Genomic DNA, 8,727 nt, shown 5'->3' with positions numbered 1-8,727 from the left:
GTGTTTCTACACTTTAGCACTGATAGCACTGAGAGTTTGGGGCCTGCCAACCACACCACTAGAGTTAATAAATGGAGCCCAAATGCATTTGATCTCCAGGGGACACCGTAGATAAAATATGACACAGGGATAATATCAAGGTATTGCGACCTTGATATTTTAACCAAGTACTTGTGGGGACGATTGACCCAAAATCCATTCTCTTCTCCATAACCCTCTCCACCCTCTACCCCTCCACTCATCCTCCTTCCATGCAGCAGTGGTAGTGGCAGTAAATGGCAGGGTTCACATGTTGGCTAGGCCAGCAGATGAATGACCTGGTTCATCTCACTGTTGCCATGCACCATGTGTCGTTACATTCATTATCTAGGGAGGCTATCACTTACCTCCCTTCACCTCTCGCTGCTTCTCTCTATCTCTCAGACTCCCGACCTCCCTTTTCTATGTGATTGTTGTCTTGCTGTTGAAGGACAACCTTACTCCCCTTATGATATACAGTACGTACAGTACATATGATTATATGTATATATATATTTACCTTCCGGTCTCTGACATTGCTTGTTCTGATATTTCTGAATTTTTCTGGATTATGTGTGTATTTAAAAAATAAAAAATAAAAAATCTGGATAATCTGCTATAATATCTGAAAATCTGTGTAGGTGACCAATAAACTTTGATTTCATTTTGATGATATTTGAGTAGAGAGTCTAATCTGGACCTCCAAACCACCCCAATACTACCATAATGGCATAAGACAATACAGTGAAGGTCCCTGTCTCTGCTTCTACAGGTGCCTGTACATTCTAAATGGCCGAGATGAAACAGAACTGGCTTCATTCAATAGAAGCCATGAATGAACAAACAATTTTATGATGCAATGATCTTTACGTGATTCCAAACTGAATTTACGGTCCTATATTTCATCGTAACATAGGTAGAGGGCGGGGTAACGGACGGACGGGTTTAGAATTCTCATACTAATTGTGCTATTACTTGTCGTAACCACCACGATTATCATGGCAGTAAATTGTACTGTAGCTATAACGGCCGTTCCACCAATTCGGAAGCCTTTTGAGAAGTGTAACTTTGAATTTCACCTCATTTTAACATTCTGTCATAAAGAGCACCCTCTGAAGAGGTTAAATGAAAAAAATACTATAATAAGTGCCAAATAAAGTAACATTGTTGACCATAACAGGGTTGATGATTTCATCTTAAATCAGCCATGTATCTATCCCCTTGTGACAGGGGGAATGGAAGCTTGTTGTGTGCAACAAGGATTGGCAATTAAATGCAAGCAATTGAATTAAATGAAGCACTAATCACATTAAATACATCGAAATCTTCAGAAATGACTTTGTCAAAGCAACAAAATAACTAGGGCTTTACAGTGATGGTGAAACTTTGAGAAATTGTGGGATTAAGTAGGTTGAAATCAAATACAACAGGTGTAGATCTTACCGTGAAATGCTAACTTACAAGCCTTTGGCCAACAATGCAGTTCAAGAAATAGAGCTAAGAAAATATGACTAAATAAACTAAAGTAAAAAAATCTCATCAAATCAAAAAGTAACACAGGAAAATGACATAACAATAACGTGGCTATATACCAGTACAGTACAGAGTCAATGTACAGGTTAGTCGAGGTCATTTGTAAAGTGACTATGCATAGCTAATAGACAGTGAGTAGCAACAGTGTAAAAACAAATGAAGTTACACAGAGTTGACGGGGGGACATGTTAAATTGAAACATTTGGGCACTTTAGCAAGCCTTTATCCATGTAAAAAGTGGTCTATATTAAAGGGCACTTCATTTAATATAACAGGCTTTTACATTTTAATATTGGTGCACAATTTCTACTGAAATCGGAACGACCCATGCGGGTGTCCAGTGTCTCAGACAGGAAACATTTAGCTTAGCAATAGCCAGCAGAACTGCACATCTCAGCTCTGTGTAGATCAAAGATTCATAATATTGCTATGGGAACAGCTCTTGAAGAGACTTGCCTATCTCTTTTGTAGTGAGTGTGTGCGGGTGTCCAGTGTCTTTAAATGCGCGTGAGTATAAGTTGGGAATACGTGTGTGTGTGTGTGTGTGTGTGTGTGTGTGTGTGTGTGTGTGTGTGTGTGTGTGTGTGTGTGTGTGTGTGTGTGTGTGTGTGTGTGTGTGTGTTTGAGCAGGTGTATGAGAGAATGTGACACGGTGGCTGTCCCATCTCATCTTCCCTTTTCTGGGCTGGTTACACTGGGGGCATCTATAAAAGGAAAGGGGCCTGTCAGCCGGCCTGTAATATACAGTAGCTGCCGCATGTGTGTGTGCGCGTGTGCGTGTGCGTGTGTGTGCCTGCGTGCGTGCGTGTGTGTGTGTGTGTGTGCATGCATGCGTGCGTGCGTGCGTGCGCGTGTGTGTGTGTGTGTGTGTGTGTGTGTGTGTGTGTGTGTGTGTGTGTGTGCAGAGGCAGAAGGATATGGGCTAGAGGGACCAGCTGAGTTTTCAAAACTTTCACAGGAGACCGAAATAGCCCCGAGAGTGTGTGAGTAGGTTGAGAGTGTGTGTGTGAGTGAGAATACAGTAATGTGTGTGTTTCTGTGTTTGAAAAAGATGTGCACACGTACTATACAGTATGCATCCCTTTTATGTTTAGTATAAAAGAGATCATCGATAATCTGAATGTGGTTTTGGTTTTTGATTTCACTTCTTTTAGTCACCACTTTAACCGCTCGTGTGTCCTGTCCTTCTGCACGTCCTTTGACTCCCAGAGTGATCAGTGGGAAGAGGGAAGAGAACAAGAAAGAGAGGGGGAAAAAATCTGCAAAAGACTGATGACCCCGGACATAGTGAATAATCGGAAGCCGCGGAGTGAGGAGGGAAGGAGGGACGGAGCGAGGGAGGTAGGCTGAGAGGAGAGGCGTGTGAGGAAGTTATTGGAGGGATGGCAGGAACACAGGGTGGCTGTGATCGGGGGGCTGAATGCCGTTATTAATTTTTTGCTGAATGCCTTTTTTTGGTGTTGCCGGCTGCGCATGCCTGTCACTGTCCGTATTCAACATCAGGTCCCAGACAAGGGCCCACTGCCGTGCCCAATCACCCAGGCATAAAAAGAACAGCTTGACTGATACCGGACCTTCAGCAGCTTCCCCCCACACACCAGAATGTTAATGGTCCCTCTCTCACTCCCTTCATCCCTCTTGCATAGCAAGTTGAAGTCGGAGGTTTACATACACCTTAGATAAATACATTTAAACTCAGTTTTTCACAATTCCTGACATTTAATCCGAGCAAATATTCCTTGTCTTAGGTCAGTTTGGACTACCACTTTATTTTAAGAGTGTGAAATGTCAGAATAATAGTAGAGAGAATGATTTATTTCAGCTTTTATTTTATCACATTCCCAGTGGGTGAGAAGTTGACATACACTCAATTAGTATTTGGTAGCATTGCCTTTAAATTGTTTAACCTGGGTGAAACGTTTCAGGTAGCCTTACACTGCTCCTTTGCACCCCATTATTTTTATTTCTACTTTGCACATTCTTCCATTGCAAAACTACCATTCCAGTGTTTTACTTGCTATATTGTATTTACTTTGCCACCATGGCCTTTTTTGCCTTTACCTCCCTTCTCACCTATTTTGCTCACATTGTATATAGACTTGTTTTTTTTTACTGTATTATTGACTGTATGTTTGTTTTACTCCATGTGTAACTCTGTGTCGTTGTATGTGTCGAACTGCTTTGCTTTATCTTGGCCAGGTCGCAATTGTAAATGAGAACTTGTTCTCAACTTGCTTACCTGGTTAAATAAAGGTGAAATAAAAAATAAATAAAACACAAGCTTCCCACAACAAGTTGGGTGACTTTTGGCCCATTCCTCCTGACAGAGCTGGTGTAACTGAGTCAGGTATGCAGGCCTCCTTGCTCGAAAACGCTTTTTCAGTTCTGACCCCAAATGTCTATAGGATTAAGGTCAGGGCTTTGTGATGGTCACTCCAATACCTTGACTTTGTTGTCCTTAAGCCATTTTGCCACAACTTTGGAAGTATGCTTGGGGTCATTGTCCATTTGGAAGACCCATTTGCGACCAAGCTTTAACTTCCTGACTGATGTCTTGAGATGTTGCTTCAATATATCCACATCATTTTCTTGCCACATGATTCCATCTATTTTGTGCACCAGTCCCTCCTGCAGCAAAGCACCCCCACAACATGATGCGGCCACCCCTGTGCTTCACGGTTGGGATGGTGTTCTTCGGTTTGCGAGTCTCCCTCTTTTTCCTCCAAACATAATGATGGTCATTATGGCCAAACAGTTCTACTTTTGTTTCATCAGACCAGAGGACATTTTTCCAAAAAGTACGATCTTTGTCCCCATGTGCAGTTGCAAACCTTAGTCTGGCTTTTTTATGGCGGTTTCGAAGCAGTGGCTTCTTCCTTGCTGAGCGGCCTTTCAGGTTATAGGACTTGTTTTACTGTGGATATAGACACTTTGTACCTGTTTCCTCCAGCATCTTCACATGTCCTTTGCTGTTGTTCTGGGATTGATTTGCACTTTTCGTACCAAAGTACGTTCATCTCTAGGATACAGAACTTGTCTCCTTCCTGAGCGGTATGAAGGCTGCGTGGTCCCATGGTGTTTATACTTGCGTACTATTGTTTGTACAGGTGATCGTGGTACCTTCAGGTGTTTGGAAATTGCTCACAATGATGAACCAGACTTGTGGAGGTCTACAACTTTTTTTCTGAGGTCTTGGCTGATTTCTTTTGATTTTCCGATGATGTCAAGCAAAGAGGCACCGAGTTTGAAGGTAGGCATTGAAATGCATCCACAGGTACACCTCCAATTGTCTCAAATGATGTCAATTAGCCTATCAGAAGCTTCTAAAGCCTTGACATAATTTTCTGGAATTTTCCAAGCTGTGTAAAGGCACAGTCAACTTAGTGTATGTACATTTCTGACCTACTGGAATTGTGATACAGTGAATGATAAGTGAATTAATCTGTCTGTCAACGAAAATGGAAAAATGACTCTTTTTTTTTTCATGCACAAAGTAGATGTCCTAAGTGACTTGCCAGAACTATAGTTTGGTAACAATACATTTGTGGAGTGATTGAAAAACAAGTTATAATGACTCCAACCTAAGTGTATGTAAACTTCCGACCTCAACTGTACATGCTACTACAGACCCAAACACTACCCAGGACGTTGAAGACAGGGTTGCATATACCCCCAAATATACATGTTACTACATAACCAAACACTAACCTTATAGACACCCAAACACTACCCTTCTAGACACCCAAACACTACCTTTCTAGACACCCAAACACTACCTTTCTAGACACCCAAACACTACCTTTCTAGACACCCAAACACTATCTTTCTAGACACCCAAACACTACCTTTCTAGACACCCAAACACTACCCTTCTAATCACCCAAACACTACCCGTCTAGACACCCAAACACTACCTTTCTAGACACCCAAACACTACCTTTCTAGACACCCAAACACTACCTTTCTAGACACCCAAACACTACCTTTCTAGACACCCAAACACTACCCTTCTAATCACCCAAACACTACCCTTCTAGACACCCAAACACTACACTTCTAGATATCCAAACACTACCCTTCTAGACACCCAAACACTACCCTTCTAGACACCCAAACACTACACTTCTAGATATCCAAACACTACCCTTCTAGACAGCCAAACACTACCCTTCTAGACACCCAAACTCTACACCAATAAAGCTAGAACCACTTCCAAACATATATAATGACTAAGGCACACAAGGAATAGTGTAACCCCAAAGTCCAAGGGCCTGAGTTAGCTACCCTGTCTCCATGTCACTTTGATTCCATAGGTTTTTTAGGGGTCTCTTATCCACTGAGACGGGTACAGAGATGGGGTGATAGGAGAGAGAGAGAGCGAGATGGGAGAGAGAGATTGAGAGAGAGAGAGAGAGAGAGGTAGGAGCAGAAATCCATGCTGTCACTTTGTCTCCTCACTCCTTTGTTACTTTATCAACCCAGTAAATAAGCTTTAGGGAGACGTAAATCTGTAATGTTTCATAAAGTGGAAGTGAATTGACGTGTATGGTCTCGGTGGGATAAGAAGCTCACGCTGAGAGGCTTGTTTCCACTCAGTTGGGAGGGAAGGGATGAGTCGCACGCAAGCAAGCACACACACACACAAACACACACACACACACACACACACACACACACACACACACACACACACACACACACACACACACACACACACTTACGGACAGATGAGTCTTTCTCCTGCAATGCAGTAAACAGGGAGTGCAGTCAGATACGGTCTACCAGGCTCCCACAGTAACACACACTAAGTCCCAACTCCCCAATTAGGTCTGCTTGGCTAGCATGAACCCACTGGAGGATAACCCCAGCCCACTAGGATACCACCACTGAATGAGCTTCATCACATTGCGCTGAGTTCATCTAAATAGACATTTTGGAGTCCTGGAGAAGTCACTCATTGAATCATACACATTAAGGACAGAGTCAGTGTAATATTGGATACTATGCTTTATTGTATTAATTTATACTCCATGGTTTTCTCAATGTAGCTAACAGATTACATTTATGTCCATTAAATAACTTTTTTAAGTGACATCCAGCACTAATTGAAAATGGTTTGTCTTAACTTACAGTAGGAAGGGAACCCTATTTGGCTTAGGAGAGAGGGAACACACTTTGGTAGGAGCCAGGAACTGGGGGGTATCCCCAAAAACATGATTTTAGCAACACTGAGTGAAAGCCAGAGAGAGAGTTGGGTAAAGAGCCGGACAGAGGGGAACAGGGGATGGATAGATGACAGAGGAAGATATGTTTAGTTGGTTGTGTGTCATTACTGGCTGTCACCCAATGTCATCAAACCAAGCACGTTCCCTGGTCCCCTGGCTGAGCAGGGCCCCTCAGCTCAGAGCAGGCGGGGAGATCAGTTACTCCTCTGCCCCAGGGGAAGCCAGGCCCAGCTCCACTCTCAGCTCTCTCTCCCACTGGAGCTCTGGCCTGCTAATTGTACAGTACAGTACATGTATGTATACCTCCAACAAATATACACCATGTACAAATACACAGTATACTGTAAATAATGTGTTATGAGAAAATTATATAGAGATTGATATGCACTGCTCTTCACCTGTAAACCCTTAACCAGCACTTACTGTCTAGCCAAGGCCCAAAACAGTCATCCATCTACCCTATCCAGTCGATGTAATAGAAAGAGATGATAGGGGGTGTAAAATATGTAAAATGGAGGCCTTGTGAGATTCTAAGATGGGGCCTTGCCGGTGTGGGAGATGAGGAGGGTGTATAGAAGGATTATAGAGCCGTCCTTATCACTCATTTCCCTGAGCAGATAACCACGATACTGGCCAAGCACACTGCCGGCCCATCTGTCAAGTTAAAGGAGACTGTGTGGGTAGTTTAGGGAATCTGTCAGTAATATGGACAGTCCTGAAATCACTTCATTAATCTAGACCCTCCATTCATTCATCTCCTCGCTTCGACTACGCTTAAAAAACGGCCTTCGCGTCTGTCACTGCTCTGAGCCCGCTCTGATAGAGAGGCCAAATTGGTGGGGCCAGAGAGAGGGAGAGAGAGGAGAAAGGTAGAGAGGGCAGGAGGGAGAGAGAGAGGTGGGAGGCAGGGAGGGGGTAGAGGGGCCATTCCTTTGTGTTATCTAACCTAAAGGTGACATTGTCAGTGGCAGGTTGTCCCTGAGGCTTGGCCCCGTCAACCCGCTGCTGGCAGTGCCAGGTTGCATGCATTTTCCCCACAACCCCTCTGTTTCCCAACGCTGCCTGCGTCCCTCCTGTGTGTGTGTCTGTGTCTTTCTTTAGCCCTCTTTGTATTGTCAGGAAGGGAAGTCTGGTCTCTTGGCCCTGACAACAGTGGTGGAGAATGCCAGCTGTTTGTGCATTTACAGTGCCCAGCTAGAACATTTGGTTCTTTGGAAGTTGTGGAAACGTACATTTTTGGTTTCCCCCTGGGAACATAAGTTTCCTGAATGGTAAATCTGAAAGTTGTTTAAACGTTCTGAGAACAGAAGTGAAAGTTCTGCCTGGAAATTTTTACGTTGCAGAGATGTTCCGAGAACGTTTTACTATGGTTCCCTGAAAGTTTTCATGGGAGGTTTTATTAACGTTCTGAGAACTAAAATTAAAGGTTATTTGAAGGTACTTAAATGACTTTCTGAGAAAAATGTTTCAAGACTTTTAATAACATTTAAAAGTAAAATGTAATATGTACATGTATGTATATGGAACAGAAAAGCTGTAAAAACAAAAAAATTGTAATAATAATACCAAAAAAATAAAAAATAAAATATATATAGAGTACCAGTCAAAAGGTTGGACACATAGACTCATTCCAGGGTTTTTCTTAATCATTTTTGACTATTTTCTACATTGTAGAATAATAGTGAAGACATGAAAACTATGAAATAACACATATAGAAAGAATCATGTAGTAACCAAAAATGTGTTAAACAAATCCAAATATATTTTATATTTGAGATTCTTCAAAGTAGCAACCCTTTGCCTTGATTACAGCTTTGCACACTCTTGGCATTCTCTCAACCAGCTTCATGGGTTAGTCACCTGTATTGCATTTCAATTAAAAGGTGTGCCTTGTTAAAAGTTAATTTGTGGAATTTCTTTCCTTATTAATGCGTTTGAGCCAATCAGTTGT

The 8,727-nt window shown here is 42.5% G+C and overlaps 1 long non-coding RNA gene across 1 annotated transcript in view; it reads left to right on the top strand.

Moving 5' to 3' along the window:
* The first annotated feature begins 2,325 nt into the window (after positions 1–2,325).
* Positions 2,326–8,727, top strand: part of LOC115132805 (uncharacterized) — a 50,740-nt gene continuing 44,338 nt past the window's right edge. The window contains exons 1-2 of the long non-coding RNA XR_003864121.2: positions 2,326–2,534; positions 2,706–2,892. This is a non-coding gene — a long non-coding RNA (uncharacterized LOC115132805). The remainder of the gene's footprint in view (positions 2,535–2,705; positions 2,893–8,727) is intronic.

The sequence above is a fragment of the Oncorhynchus nerka genome, linkage group LG7 (genome assembly GCF_034236695.1).
Source record: "Oncorhynchus nerka isolate Pitt River linkage group LG7, Oner_Uvic_2.0, whole genome shotgun sequence".
In the NCBI taxonomy this organism is placed as follows: Eukaryota; Metazoa; Chordata; class Actinopteri; order Salmoniformes; family Salmonidae; genus Oncorhynchus; species Oncorhynchus nerka.
The sequence above is the reverse complement of the archived record's forward strand: the minus strand, read 5'-3'. Positions and strand labels throughout refer to the sequence as shown.